Source organism: Denticeps clupeoides, chromosome 7 (assembly GCF_900700375.1).
Source record: "Denticeps clupeoides chromosome 7, fDenClu1.1, whole genome shotgun sequence".
In the NCBI taxonomy this organism is placed as follows: domain Eukaryota; kingdom Metazoa; phylum Chordata; class Actinopteri; order Clupeiformes; family Denticipitidae; genus Denticeps; species Denticeps clupeoides.
This window is the reverse complement of record NC_041713.1, coordinates 3,066,104-3,081,274: the sequence shown is the minus strand read 5'-3', so window position 1 is coordinate 3,081,274 and position 15,171 is coordinate 3,066,104. Positions and strand designations below refer to the sequence as shown.

The following is a 15,171-nucleotide window of genomic DNA, read 5'->3' as shown; positions in this document are numbered from 1 at the left end:
CTAAACATGGATGAAATAACTCTAATCAGTGTTACTAACCAATCAAACCAGTGTTACAAAAATGTTCCTATCAAAAATCTATTGTTAATCATATTTTTATTGAAATCACACAAACTTAACTATCTATCTATATCTATTTTTAATGCCTCAATTATACACAACCAAAAGCATGAAATGCTTTGTTAAAGTAAAGTAAAGTAAAGTAAAGTTAAAATATTTGTTAAAGAATGAACAAACTATTGTCTTGAAAATCTTGAATAGTTTTATTGAACTGAGCATAAAACATACTTTACATTTTTAACTTCCTCACACAGGAAATAATATATAGAAAACCTGTTGACTTTGCTGAAAATGAACCTGACTGGACCAGCTTTACTGACCTTATTCTCAGAATTCTGACTTTGTTCTCAGAATTAAAGTACTAAAATGACTGATCACGACTCCATAAAATGACAATATGGAACAAGGAACAGGGAGGAATCTTTTGTACCGTAGGACATCTGTACATCTAGTGGTTTGCAGTAACGCAACTCTTGAACATCAAGCACCTTTAGTGGGTGGAACGGTTTCAACAAAATCTTAAATGCACTGTAATGTTCATCAAAACATATAGTTTCAACACCTGAACCAACAAGTATAATTTTCAGATTTCACAAAAACAGTTTTGACTTTACAGAATACTGGCATCTCATTAGAGATTTCAAATAGAGTGATTTAGAACATCAAGTGTGAAAAATATTCAACATTAATACAAACACAATGACTGATAAACCTGTTGGCCAATCTAGGGGGATTTTTTCAATGGCTAGTTAAGCAGTCTAGCTCGTATTTCTGCAACACGAGGAGTCTCCTGAACCTTTCCAACATCTATGTTGTAGATTGTTGTTTGTATGAAGACATACATATTGTGCAACATCTGATTGTAAACTGTTCCAAAAACAAAGTGAGCCTTGAAAAGCTCATCAAAGGCTCCCAATGAACTGGTTGACTTGCATGGAATGACCTGTTTGTCCAGAACAATGAAGAACCCATGGATGGTTCTCCTCTCTGTCCCAACTGCAAGGTTGCTTAGTGGAGTTGATGGCATCAACATGTTCCTGGACGCTTGTTCCACTCTGAAAAGAAGATGAGAAAAAAGGAAAAGCAAGTTTAATAAAAAGGCAACGATTCCGTCAAAAGTTATTTTTGAAAAGCTTTCTCTGTTAAAATTTAATAAACACCTAATCAACAGTCCACTCAATTCCATTTAAATTTAAAAATAATTCATTGGTTAAGTAAAGAGTAAAAAAATTAATAAAATGGGTGTCAAAACAGAAATAAATTGATAATTTACAAAGTAACAGAAAAAGGCATGAAATAGCTGCTAAAATACAAACACACCTTCTGAAAGACCACAAGGTTCTTCTCAGCTTGGGATGCTGAAATCTTTCCAGGTCTTTTGCGGCCCAGACAGGTGGGAGGAATGAGGTGGAGCAGAAGAATGATGGAGGAAAGATCCCTGTCTTTACCAAATTACTATAAATTGTTTATTTAATGAAAGGAATTTAAGCAAAAAGTGCCAATCTTATATGACATCATTTAAACTTACCAGTGACAAGAGTTTCCTCCAATTCCTCACCACTTCAAGCTCTTTCAGCACAGTAGATCAGTTCTTGGAGATCAGCTGAGGTTGGGAGACCCTTACTCTGCTGGATGACTTTCTGCTTGAAACGGTAGGCCATCTAGAGTAAAACGTATAATATCAGTTGAGTATATGAACCTATGAAAAGGATATAAAAAAAATGTTGCCACTAACCTCTCCAAAAACTTGGAAGCAACCTCTTCTCCGAATTCCAGGATGAAGTCTTGCTAACGCACAAAACGGGATCTGAAATCGGCGTAAGTAACTTTCTTTGCCAAGTTTTGATTTATTCAAAAAACTATTTGTGTAAAAATAAGAGTTACCAAGCCTTTGATGTCTTTGAAGCGAGGAAATTCCGTCAAGACATCAGATGATCTTATTTCATCCTGGACCATCTTGCGACAGTAGTCAAACGTCATCTTCATCTTGTTCTTGATAGTGGCCTCATCCGAAGAATATTTCATGAAGGAAATGGCCTCCTAACACTGCTCTTCATTCAGGATAATCCCAGGGTTAAATGAAACACCTCGTCTGGCTGTTGGTCCACCCTCAGTCAGCTGACATGATGATCGTCTTCCCTCTGATGAGGTGCTCTTCCTTTGGATAGTTTTAAGCCTCCATGCTAGGTAACCACTGCCACTCTCCCCATCATGGAAATTAGAACAGGTTAACTTAGTGTTAGAAAGATAGCATTACAGTCAAAAGCCAAAGATAAATAAAATAACTTATGTGTTCTAAATTATTTAAAGATTGGTCTAACAATACGGATCCCGCAGGTTTGGGAAAATTTCAATGATGCCTTGATCGTATAGCTCTCTCACACGCCGTGGTGGTGCTGTCCTGAGAGGAATAAGAGCGACATATTTATTTGATGTGTAAAAATAACTTCCAAATATTGATATTAATAAAAAATAAAGTTACCCATGCATTTCAGTCATGTCTGCAGCAGGAATGTTAACTAGCTTTCGCCGTGAGGAGTCTGTCAGGCCGAATATATTCCCTAATAAGTTGATCTCCACCTGGTTTCTTGCTCACAGCAGATTCAACCAACTGTTAACAGACATTCGTTATTACAAATCCTATTCGTAATTTTTTTTTATCATGTTAGCAAAAGCTTACATCCAACTTTTTTTGAAGCTGTATCCATCCATTGTACTTTCATCCGTTTACTGGGAGGACTTTGATTCTCATCGTGGATAGGATCATCAGAGCTGCACTGCACAACTTCCAGGATGATTGTATCATCAGACTCGCTCTGTGAAAGCGGTGATGCTGAATCTGTTACAGTTTCATGTACTTGAGAAAATGATGCTTCCCGATTGCAGTCAGATGACAGTGATCCTTGAGAACTATTGAACAAAGTTCTCTGAGACTCCAGAACTGACAAGAGAGAGAAGCAAAAATAAATTTTCACTGGTTGTCACCCCAAAGTCTTAGGGTACTTTGGTCATAATCTGCATGCAGTGTTATTTAAAAAAGAAATAAGAATAGAGAAAAATCAAGTTTACCATTGCCAAATGTGATGGTGAATATACCAGTTGTGGGCTGCTGCACAAGCTCCTCAAATATTTCTGCATCCACCTCAGTTCCTGTCTCATCAGGAACTTCATTGAGAACTTCACCAAAGCTTAGAGAAAAATACAATGAAATTGTAAGTCTAAAATATTTAAACTACAATATTTAACCTACTGCCCAGCCGCACAAAATCGGCTAAAACGTGTAAAACAGGTGTACCCAAAATAAATTGCATGCTGTATATACATGGTTTTGGTCTCTTTTGAAAGGAGATACTCTGTAGTTTATTCCTCAGTTGTCAGAATCACTGTATGTCATACTGTTAATAAGTAATAGAACTTTAAACACACTAAAAAAGAAAGAAAAAAAATCATTTGCACACTTGTGTCACACATGACAAATTCTTTCACCAGTTTTCTTTGGGATAACTAAAGATGCTGACTTTTAGGGGCAACACTGGATCAAATCCTCTTTAACAAATGTTTGCAATAACGAGTTAATGATGGCTTACCAGCTTTCAAGAATTCTTCCATGCTTGGCTCAACAATCTTCACATATTTCTGTTCCTTATCGATTTTTGTTTTAATTAGCATGATGGCATCTTAAAAAAAGAAAAAATTATGAGTTCAAAAAACAAATGTAATATGTAATAATATCATAAGACTATCAACGTCTGAAAGCACAGTGGCAATTTAATGCAGTAGTAGTGTTAATTCCGTCACCTATTTTTAATTTAGTCTTAAATGCTAAATAGGATGGCATATTGAATGTTTAAGATAGCTAACAACTCGTTGCACTTGCCACGTTTTTTTCTGACAAAAATAGTTCCATATTTGGAGGAATGTTATTTTAATAATGTGCTTAGTCGATAACAGAAATGAAAATTGCAAATTAAGGAAGCTTACCGTGTTTCTTCAAGCGAGATGGACAGTTGAAAATGGCGCTGAGAAAACTTTGCATGGTCTGCCAAGAAGAAGGCTTATCAGTGTAACGTTTACAAAGGTTTACACTATTTTGGTGGAAAATTTATTCAACACTGGATTGTAGAGTTTTAATAACTCCGAAAGAGTAAAATGTCTTTACAGACTCTTACACTGTAAAAAAAAAACTCTGAAAATTAACACCAACACTTCAGCACAAAAGCAAGCATTTTACACTCACTATTGTTGAATTGACTCTTTTAGAGTTCCCATACTCTAACACTGTGTTGGAAAAAGTATATAAATTATCATGCAATCATATTTTTCTATTACTTCTGTATTTGGAATGTTAACCTCTGGCAAACACCAGCTTTATTATTAATTAGCCAACATCTGTATTTGTAATGATAACATCGTAACATCATTAGCTGCTTGGAAGAGAAACTGTGGAACAAGAGAAGGGTTGCAAAATAAGTTCGCCGGGGCGAGGTGACCGAGACCTGGTGGGACCTGGGAAAACAGCGAATGGAGAACTTGCAGATGGAGAAAGGAGGAGACCATCGATCATGAGATAAACAACAGTGAAGTTCTACGAATTTCTATGTTCGGAACAAACCTAGCTGGCGTCTGAATGTACCACCCAGTATGTTAGAACGAGGTATAACTGACACACTGCTTTTTTGACTGATTTTACTGTGCAGCATCCTGGTTATTACCATGGGAAAAGATTGGTCTCTCCCCATGATTTACGCATTGCAAGTTTTCCAATGTAAAAAAAAATGGTTTGCGTACGGTCCGTAATCCGTCCCTGCCTTCAGACATGTAACATGAAAGAAACGATGTCCCGCCCATGGACATCCAGGCAGCTGTAGGAATATCCCAGGAAATTAATATCCCAGGAGTGAAGCCATTCTGTCTGAAGGTCCTTCTGTCGTTTTTTTTACTATTATAATTTTTAAAATTTTTTTACTATTATAATGATAATAACTGAATTTAAAAGCTGTAAATTAAAACACGGCCAATAATTCAAACGCAGTAACAGAACGCCACAGATCATTCATCATAATTTATCATCATAGCAATAAGGCTCGTACCATCGTAAGATAATAGTGACTGAAATACATTAGCAATCAGGAATCTGCGCTTTCTTTTATCTGGTTTATTGCTTTTTATGTATCACAGGCAATAGTAATAGTGCACTTTCAGTAATACAGACATTTCTCTTTTTGTTCATCGTTGATGCTTTTTTTTTTCTCCAATTTGCAACTTAGGTTGTTTTTTTATATGAAAAAGTTTCTACTGTGCGTGAGGGAAAGGAGAGTACAGGTTTACAATCTTAATTGGAATAGTCATTAATGAAGACAAGGGGAGGGGCTAAAATAAAAAAAGGTGGGATTCATACCGCTTACAACGGACAGACACTGGCATACATGAGGAGGCGTGGTTATAATGTCGGGGTGGCCACTGGTGACTGAAAGGACAGATGTGGATATTTTTCCGAGGGAATGTGAAAATTTAAATTGGTTATGAAGTGATGTGCATATAGTACTGTTGCAACAGAAATATATTATTGTTTCCAGATGCTGCTGCCCTGTATCTGCTGGCCCTCTGATATCAGTGTGGATGATGACGATGACAATGACGATTGTTCACTAGAAGATAGATGTCGTATCTCAGGGTATTTGCGTCGCTTCATTAAAACCGGTATTAACCTTTACATTTGTTTTATGTAGGTCTGTATGTAATGTAGCTGATACAGTTTGCTCAAATTTATACCGGGTATATGTTTGATGACCTGGATTAGATAAGAGAGGTGGTAGGAATGACATCAGAAACTGAAAGACTATTTCATCGCTGGTTCCTTCAAGATTTTCCCATGGTTTTATAAATTGAGTAAAGTAAAGCTTTTGGTAAATGTACCCTGACAATAGTTATGACGAATTATGTTTAATACAGATTTTATTTTACTTATAAATTGAAGAAAATCATTATAAGAGCCTATAGGAAAATCTCATGGGAACCAGAGGGTGGTGTTTTAACATCATACTTCCACTTACGTTTCTTTTTACGTGATGTCACTGTAATTAAATAATCAAGGAAAACAGTAATATTTAAATTTTTTCTCAGAAAAAAATATATTGCCATACTGTAAAGCACACTTGCATTGTTTTTTTAACGGGAAATTTCCATCACGTTAATAATAGTCAAACACTGCAAGCTCCCTCGGTGGGATGGAGAATGGTGCAGGATCTGCAGGCAGTAAATGCTGCAGTAGTACAGCGAGCTCCGTGTGTGCCTGACCCACACACATTACTAAATTCCAAATTCTAAAGACCAGATGCGCAAATATTTACTGTGGTCGACATTAGTAATGCCTTTTTCTCCATTCCCATAGACACAGACAGCCAATTTTGGTTCGCTTTTACATCTAAGGGGAAACGATACACCTATGCTAGGCTTCCCCAGGGCTATTGCGAAAGCCCTACTATATATTCACAAGCCATGCATGCCAGCATGTCCAAATTTCAACCACCTGGGGGAAGCCAGATTCTACTTTACGTTGATGATATATTAGTGGCTTCTCCGAGTCTAGAAGCATGTAAAAACAACACTGTGGCCCTCTTAAATCACCTAGCTAAAGAGGGGCACAAAGTTAGTAAAAACAAATTGCAATTATGGAAACCACAAGTCAAATACCTGGGTCACCACCTCAGTGCAGGTGGCAGAACTATTCTAGAAGAACGGAAAACAGCGGTCCTACAGGCGCCAAAACCAATTACTAAAAAACAAACCGCTAAACTGGACGTCAGAAGCAGAAAAAGCTTTTTGTGATATTAAACAGGCGCTGACCTCCAATTTAGCTCTAGCCTTGCCAAATTATAGTAAACCGTTTATACAAATGGTGGACTGCAAAGACAAATATATGACTTCTGTCCTAGGCCGACAACATGGAGACAACCTGAGACCGATAGCTTATTTTTCATCCAAATTAGATAATGTAGCCCGCGCATTGCCACACTGTGTGAGGGCGGTGATAGCGGCGTTGATGGCAGTAGAAGCAAGTGCCGGAATAGTTTTATTCCACCCATTGACCCTTAAGGTCCCACATGCAGTGGCTGCTTTACTACTGCAAACCAATATGATCTTTTTATCACCTGCAAGGCACCTCTCCTGCATGGCCACGTTGCTGTCACAGCCACAATTATGGAACGATGCACCACATTTAACCCAGCCACATTGTTAACTTTACCCGATGACGGAGAACAACACGACTGCCAAGCACTCGCAGAACACACAGCTAAATCTAGATTAGATTTAAGTGACCAACCTTGCCTCAGGGTGAGGTAATATTCATCGATGGCTCTTCAAAGAAAAATTATTTGGGAAAAACATAAACGTGACAGCAGTGATTAAAGCTGACAACTTACCATCGACTTTTTCAGCGCAGTACTGGCGGAATAGGGGAATGGTTACATCTACAGGAAAATACAAGTGTAGGACAGGAGTTCTGATGAGACACTCCAGCCTCTGTGTGTGTGTGTGTGTGTGTGGGTATGTGCGTCTACAGGCATTGGCAGACCTTATCTCTCTGGTATGTGTATGTGTGTGTGTGGGGCCTATCTCTCTCTCTCTCTCGTTTTGTTTTGGAACTCTTAGCAATAGATTTTACCGTCTGGGCATCAGAACAGCGATTTACAACAGGTCTCCACCTTATTCAGATTTAAAGGGAATATGGGAAATATTTTGAATTTACATTTTGTGTATTTTGTTTGTTTTCTTTTCTTTCTGAGAGTTTTAAAATTAAGTTTGTGAAAAGCTGGGGAAAATATATACATTACATCTAAACTGTGCAATTTTAAATGAATATTGTACTGTTGTATGTACACTTTGGGTTCTTTTTTCTGGGTTTTGTGTTGTTTTATTTTATTTAAGAAGGGAGATTTCCCAACGGCTGCACTGTTTGCCTCTGTTACTGTGTCTTTGAATAAGGTCCATCACACCTACACTGACCTACACTGACACTCACGCTGAATACGAAGACATAACACACTGATACGCATCCCTCTGACAAGTGAATTTTTTTATTTTCTCATTGTTGATTCTAGTGCAGCCATGTAAAAGAAGCACAGTGGAAGACATATGGCTTTAGCCTATATAAAATAAATAAATAAATAAATAAATAAATAAATAAATAAATAAATAAATAAAAAAGGCTTCACATTTCTATTGTACTGTGGATTTTATTTCATTTCATTGTGTTGCCCCAGCCAATGACCGATATGATGCTGTATTGTTTTTATTTAAATGGTAGCATTGGGATGACTACATTATTCTGGTTATAACTTGCGCTGTGCACTTTTTGTTTCCTTGAACCCAGACCGAGAGCATTTAGAGAATAATAATTATTATTATTATTTACAGCAATTGGGTTATTGTCTATTGTTTTGGTTTGGATTTCAGTTGCATTTTTGCTGTTACATTTCCGTTATATTTCTGGGTCACATTATTAGTGGAAGATGACAAGGACCTGTCATCCAAACTCCTCACATCCATTATTGTAAAACAGTTGTTGTTATTTATTGCCTTTTGTTCCTACCATAGAGTATTTCTTCCAAGGTTCAGCAAGCCTTTAACTGCCCTCACTCATTATAAATCCATGTCTTCTCAGGTGCTGTGGAACCCTGATGCAGAGCAGGCCCTCTTAGCTTTAAACAGACTCCCCACCCACATTAGGCCTCCAAAATTGTGACCGTATCACCTCTGTTCTCCTTCACTATGTCCTGTAGCTGCTTTTTCATGCATTCTTTTTTTTATTTATTTTTGGGAGGTGCAAATTTTTGTGTAAAGACGAATCGGGTGCGTAACGGATGTTGGATGTTACTGCTATAGTAGTCTTGGATTTTCAGCATGACTGAGGATGTGTTTCTACGCGGGTTTTTGATGCAATTTGGATGTTACCTTATCGACAACTGTTAATTTCATTTTTTATTATTTACGATTTTTTTAAGAAAAAAAAAAAAAAAAACCAATCTACATATGTACATATCTACATACAGATGGGCTGCGATTTTGAGCCATGGGAAAACACAACAGGGGGGTTGGTGGGACTGGTACAGCTACATATGGCTTTAGCCTATATTAAAAAAAAAAAAACATTGATACATGCTTGATGTGGTAAAAACAACAATTGGCTTCTTTAAGTGGAGCAAGCAGCTAATGTCACTCAACAAGATTGCATGCTTTGTATGGGGCCATGACCATTATTACAGGTAAAACCAGCGGTTATAACTCAACCAGATTGTCGTTGCAGAAGTTGGGATCAAGTTTGGGATCAGGTTGTTTGATTGATTGCCCACAAACACCACCGGGTTGTGTGTCTTAGTAACCCCGGAAGCGGCCCCGTAATCAGAAGGTTGCCGGTTCGAATCCCGATCCGCCAAGGTCCCACTGAGGTGCCACTGAGCAAATCACCGTCCCCACACACTGCTCCCCGGGCGCCTGTCATGGCCGCCCACTGCTCACTCAGGGTGATGGGTTAAATGCAGAGGACAAATTTCACTGTGTGCACTGTGTGCTGTGCTGCTGTGTATCACATGTGACAAATCACTTCACTTTAAGCTTTACCAGTGTCCATATATCCAACAACAATAAGTAACCTATTATTCAAAATAGACAGCCTGGTGCCTGCAGACTGGCACCAGATGAAGCGGTCAACCCCGCCCTGGGAGAAGCTAACAGATCCAACTTACATAGATGCAATTGGGGTTCCCAGGGGGGGTGCCTGACGAATATAAAATAGCAAATCAAATAGCAGCGGGATTCGAATCAACCTTGTGTTGGTGGTGTACGATTGATAAGAACGTAGACAGGATCAACTACATCCATTACAATGTTCAGAAATTAGGAAATTGGAAACAAGACGGTTTTGAGGCCGTGCATGGGCAATTATCCGCCACTTCCCTAATGGCTTTTCAGAACAGAATAGCGATATGCTCTTGGCTGAGAAAAATGGGGTTTGCGCCATGTTTGGAGAGCAATGCTGCTCGTTCATACCAAACAACACAGCTGCAGGAGGCAGTCTGACATTGGCCATTGACGGCCTGCGCACCCTCAACCGGAAGATGAAGGAGCATTCAGGGGTGGAAACTACGATGTGGGATTCCTGGATGAATGTATTCAGGAAATACAAAGCCCTAGTTCAATCTGTTTTAACATCTATGGCTGTATTTGCAGCAATTCTGACCTTGTGTGGATGTTGTTGTATTCCTTGTCTGCGCAGTCTTGTGAACCGTCTCATCACTACGGCCTTATCACCCAGGGAGGTTGATCCTACACAGTTATACCCACTTTTTGAAAATAAAAACCATGATGAGGGCTTTCAGATGACAATGGAGCCCAGTGACTTACAGTTGAGCCAACTGTTCCGAGAATCTATCTTCGAGAATTAAAGCAACAACCCTTTGAGTGTAAATGTATTACTCAGTTTATGAACTAATGAACAGTCATGCTGAAAAGAGGATATTAGGGAATATAAAAAAAAAAGAGTAAAATACATGATAAACAGGGGGGAAATGTTGGAAAATATATAAAAGTTATCATGCAATTACCTTTTATTTCCTTTTTGACATTTATATCTCACATGTATTAAACTGTATTATTCTTTTTAATATGCGCACTATATTTAATCATTAGTCTCTTGGATGAGAAACTGGTGGGCTAAAGGTTGTTTGCAGAACAGAATGATAAGAGGAGGCCTGCAGCCGCAGCGAAGCAAGAAAACAAGAAGACCTTGCGATGGAGCGTCTACCAAGAGACAACCCTACATGCAAATTATAAGCTTATATGGTGTGATCCTGTGATGAATGTACCGCCCTTTATTATATAAAAAGAGAGGAAGCGGAAGAGACGGCAGAGCTTTTGGAGGCATGGTCGTCTCTGATCGCTCTCCTTGCAAGTAAAAAGAGCTCAACTGCTTCGTGTCATATCTCTCTATTTTATAAGTGTTGGATAAGACGGATAACTCTAACAGAAAGTGTGATTTGTGCATCAGTCAAAGATACTGAGTCAGATCCCACTACAAGTGGCATCATACAGATGGCTGACAGTGTCTCAGATGCTGAGGACTCTGTTGTGGATGGGTCTAATTTTACTGACCTGTATCTCAGAAATGTATGTATGTTTTACATTAAACTACAGGGACAGCATCTTCTTCCAGGATCTACCATTCAAACCATTGTTGAAGAAGTGCAGAATATACATGAATTGGGACAAACATATACTTTGAATAGACTAGGCTCACTTTTAAAAGATATGTCCGTTTCAGATGAAGACATTGTAAAAATCTCTGACACTGTAAAACAATCTGACTTGTTGTCTTAAGTTCGTTCTATACCAGGATGCATTTGAAGTCGTGAACCCACTTGGTTCTGCTAAAAAGAAGCACAAGGTTTTGGATGTGTACTTCTCTCTACTCAACATCCCCCCACATGCCCGATCAAATCCTGATCATATGCAACTGGTTTTCCTGTGTAGAGAGTAGGATTTCAAAGGAATTTGGCCATAACAAATTTTTTTCAGAACTCCTGGCTGATTTGAGGGTACTAGAGGAGAATGGGATAACAATAGTAGACAAATCTGTTGTAAAGGGAGCTTTACAACCTGGGTTCTCGTTGTATTGGTGGTTTTACAGAAAATTTCAGTTCATCTGAGTACTTATGCAGATACTGTCTGTTGACTTGAACTGAATTTCAGGGTGCTGATCCAGCCATCTGTGGACCTCAGCGGACCCCAGAAACGTACAGATCTGCCACTTCAGGTCTGTATTTAATTCTTTACAAAACTTTGATGTTTGCATGCCCGGCATGCCCCCATGTCTTGGTCATGACATCTTCGAAGGTGTCCTCTCCCACGATGTTGCTCTTTACCTCAATTACTTTATCAAGACTAATAAATGGTTCACCTACACAAATTTAAACAGGCGCATCAAGCAGTTTAAATACAAAGGAACAGATGCTTCCTCTAAGCCTTGTGAGGTCAGTCCAAAAACATTGAAACTTAGTGGACAAGCTGTTCAAATTTGGAACTTCTTGAGACTTTTACCTCTCGTAATTGGAGACAAAGTGCAGAACCCCCAAGATAATGTGTGGCAGTTAACTTTGCAGCTTAAGGACATTGTAGACCTAATTTGTGCTCAGCAAATTTCCAAGGCTCAGGTTACTTATCTGGATGCTCTAATCCAAGAATATTTTGAAACCAGAAAGACACTGTTTCCAGATACCAACTTAACACCATTTCTTATGCCATTATCCAGGGCTTATCTTGAAATTTGGCCCACTCATCAGGCTGTGGACTATGCGTTTTGAGAGCAAGCATAGTTACTTCAAAAGATGCTCAAGGCATCTGAAAATTTTCCAAAATCTGTGTTTGACTCTTTGTGCTTGCTTTGGCAGCACATATACTAAAATTGGAACGATACAGAGAAGATTAGCATGGCCCCTGCGCAAGGATGACACGCAAATTCGTGAAGCGTTCCATTTTTTTTTGACAGGTAAGTGGTGGCCTAGTGGTTAAGGAAACGGCCCCGTAATCAGAAGGTTGCTGGTTCGAATCCCGATCTGCCAAGGTACCACTGAGGTGCCACTAAGCAAAGCACCGTCCCCACACACTGCTCCCCGGGCGCCTGTCATGGCTGCCCACTGCTCACTCAGGGTGATAGGTTAAATGCAGAGGACAAATTTCACTGTGTGCACTGTGTGCTGTGCTGCTGTGTATCACGTGTGACAATCACTTCACTTTCTCACTTTCAGAGAGACATCAGATGTTTCAGGCCTGCCAGTGTTAAAGCCCATACAAGCCAGAAGACTAGTTGCTGCCTGGGCCCATAATGGTAAGTGTAAAACATTACCACCACACTATGCCAGGGTACACTTGTCTAATAAGGCTGCACGATAATCTCACTCTCATCTCAGACATTGCAGACCATGAGTGGACCTAGACATACCCACAATGTTTGGCTATGATGTGAAAAGGTATGCTGTGTTTTACATACACTGCAGATGTTTTGTTGTTAAAATTCAGAGTTACATTTCTGAAAGTCAGTGTAACAGTGACAAGTTTTACTAGATAAAATGTCTGGTATTATTTGTACATGTTCAGCTTTATTGCACTGTTTTGTTCCTGAAAGAAATAGGTAATACCTAGTTCCGGTTTCCCTCCGATTTAGAGGTATTGTTTCTTGAGTTTTATTATGCAAGACTTCAAACTTTAGCTCCTCTTTAGTGATTGTTGTATTTGAATGATGTGAATGAAATGCTGTATGTATATTGCTTATACTTTGAAGCTAGAATCAACCAAAAATTCAGTTTTAAAGTTCTCAAAACAAGTTTATTTTGTTGTCTGAGGCAGATTTGAAGAAATACATATTCAGCTTTAATGCACTTGTTGATAAGCTTCATGATGTAAATTGTTTGAGGAATTTCTTAGATTCAGATTTCTTTTCAGTTGTAGAGGAAGTGTTTCTCTTTCTCCCCTTTAGGGGTGATTGCATTTGGATAATGTGGAAAAGCAGCATTTAATGTATACTGACATAATGTTGTTGCTAGAAATGTACCCAAAACACACTTAAATTTCTCTAAGTGATTGTAAAGTGGTTTTGGCAAATAATTTGGTACTTACTGCACTGAATTTGTACAAATTTGAAGAAAACTGTCTTGGTGATTCTTTTCTCCTTGAGTATTTGTAAAATATATTAAGTAAAAATTGTAATATTTGATGTTTACAACCTTACAGATATTAAATAAAGTACTTTGTTATAAAAGACTAAGCTGGATATTTTTATGGCATTTGAAAATTTCAGTTAATGCTTTGTGTGTTAAGATTGAAGAATAGAATGACTAAAAACACTAGTCTGGGAAAGGTTCTATATCACCTGATAACAGCAACAAAAATGTTAAGTTGGCTGAATATTTTATGTATATTTAAAAATGTTTTAATGCATGGAATTAAGTTGATAATACATACTATAAATTGAACAGTAAAAGGCCATCATATTTCATGGTGTAAACCCTTTTTTCCATTTTAATTTGATATTATAATTGGGTAAAACAGTGTCTCCGTAAACAATAAAAAAAACTTTTATTGTAACAGTAAAGTATTAAATTTAACAACTTTTAACTGTAAAATCAGCAATACTAACATCCTTTTACTGTTACCAGTAGAAAATGTTTTACCTTAATATTTACAGGGAGGTTTTGCCATATTTAATTTAGCTATTACAGTTTTTTACAATCACTTTTGCACTAATAACAGAAACTTCATGCCATTTTTCAAAATTCTAAACACAAAACTCAAAACAGTCATTAACAGTCAGGCTGTCCAGTGTTCAAAACTTGGCGTATTGCATTCATATCTTTAGAGAAGCTTTGCTTTTGCATAAGCATTGTTTCTAAAAATCAAATATATTATGAAATATCATAGGAACATTACTTTAGATCACCCATACACAAGATACTCATAGCTTCATTGTGTATTTGTTAGTACAATCATTAAATATAGGTGTACAAAATCTGTGATTCAGGTTTCATTATTTTATTGAAGACTAGAGAGAATAGTACAGACACAGTGGCATTTTTGAAATCCTGCAACCTGGAATTTACTGATCAAATCAAATCACAACATAAGATTTGTAGATTACTTAAAAAAACAAAAATAACAGAAAACAATACTGTATATTGTAAACGGAAGTGTTCATCACTGCACTATGGATCTATGTTTCTATGTTTCTATGTTAAAAAAGATCTATGGATCTTGTGGATTTGGCCACAGGTTCTCATCTACATCACAATGGATATTTTAATTTGCCAAACATCTGGGAAAGAATCTTCTGGCATTTCTCTAAGGCGAATATCATTTCTGACCCGAACCATATTGACCACAGCCTGCTCTTGTTGGTCAGTCAGAATTTTGCTTCTGCCTCCCCTATTTGGCCTAATCTCTATTCTGCAGGGAGAAAGTCATGGTAAGAACAAATTTACAAAAAAAAAAAACATCACACCCTTTGGTACACACTGCCATGCTGTATACACTAATTCACTGCAACAGTTTGAAGTATCTGAA

The 15,171-nt window shown here is 37.9% G+C and overlaps 1 long non-coding RNA gene and 1 other non-coding gene across 6 annotated transcripts; one reads left to right on the top strand and one right to left on the bottom strand.

Annotated features, from left to right (window-relative positions):
- Nucleotides 1–244: 244 nt before the first annotated feature.
- Nucleotides 245–7,531, bottom strand: LOC114794054 (uncharacterized). 5 transcript variants are annotated; one of them, XR_003750297.1, is made up of 11 exons: nucleotides 7,485–7,531; nucleotides 4,042–4,099; nucleotides 3,648–3,737; nucleotides 3,130–3,248; nucleotides 2,741–3,001; nucleotides 2,543–2,671; nucleotides 1,945–2,461; nucleotides 1,796–1,867; nucleotides 1,589–1,721; nucleotides 1,381–1,515; nucleotides 245–1,115 (listed from the first exon to the last, which is right to left on the bottom strand). It is a non-coding gene; the product is annotated as an uncharacterized LOC114794054 (long non-coding RNA). The 5 variants fall into 5 exon arrangements; XR_003750295.1 differs by having other exon boundaries at nucleotides 1,381–1,502; XR_003750296.1 differs by having other exon boundaries at nucleotides 1,381–1,435.
- A 4,959-nt stretch (nucleotides 7,532–12,490) lies between these two features.
- LOC114795016 (U6 spliceosomal RNA) lies at nucleotides 12,491–12,597 on the top strand. Its single transcript, XR_003750424.1, has one exon. It is a non-coding gene; the product is annotated as a U6 spliceosomal RNA (small nuclear RNA).
- The last annotated feature ends 2,574 nt before the right edge of the window (nucleotides 12,598–15,171 follow it).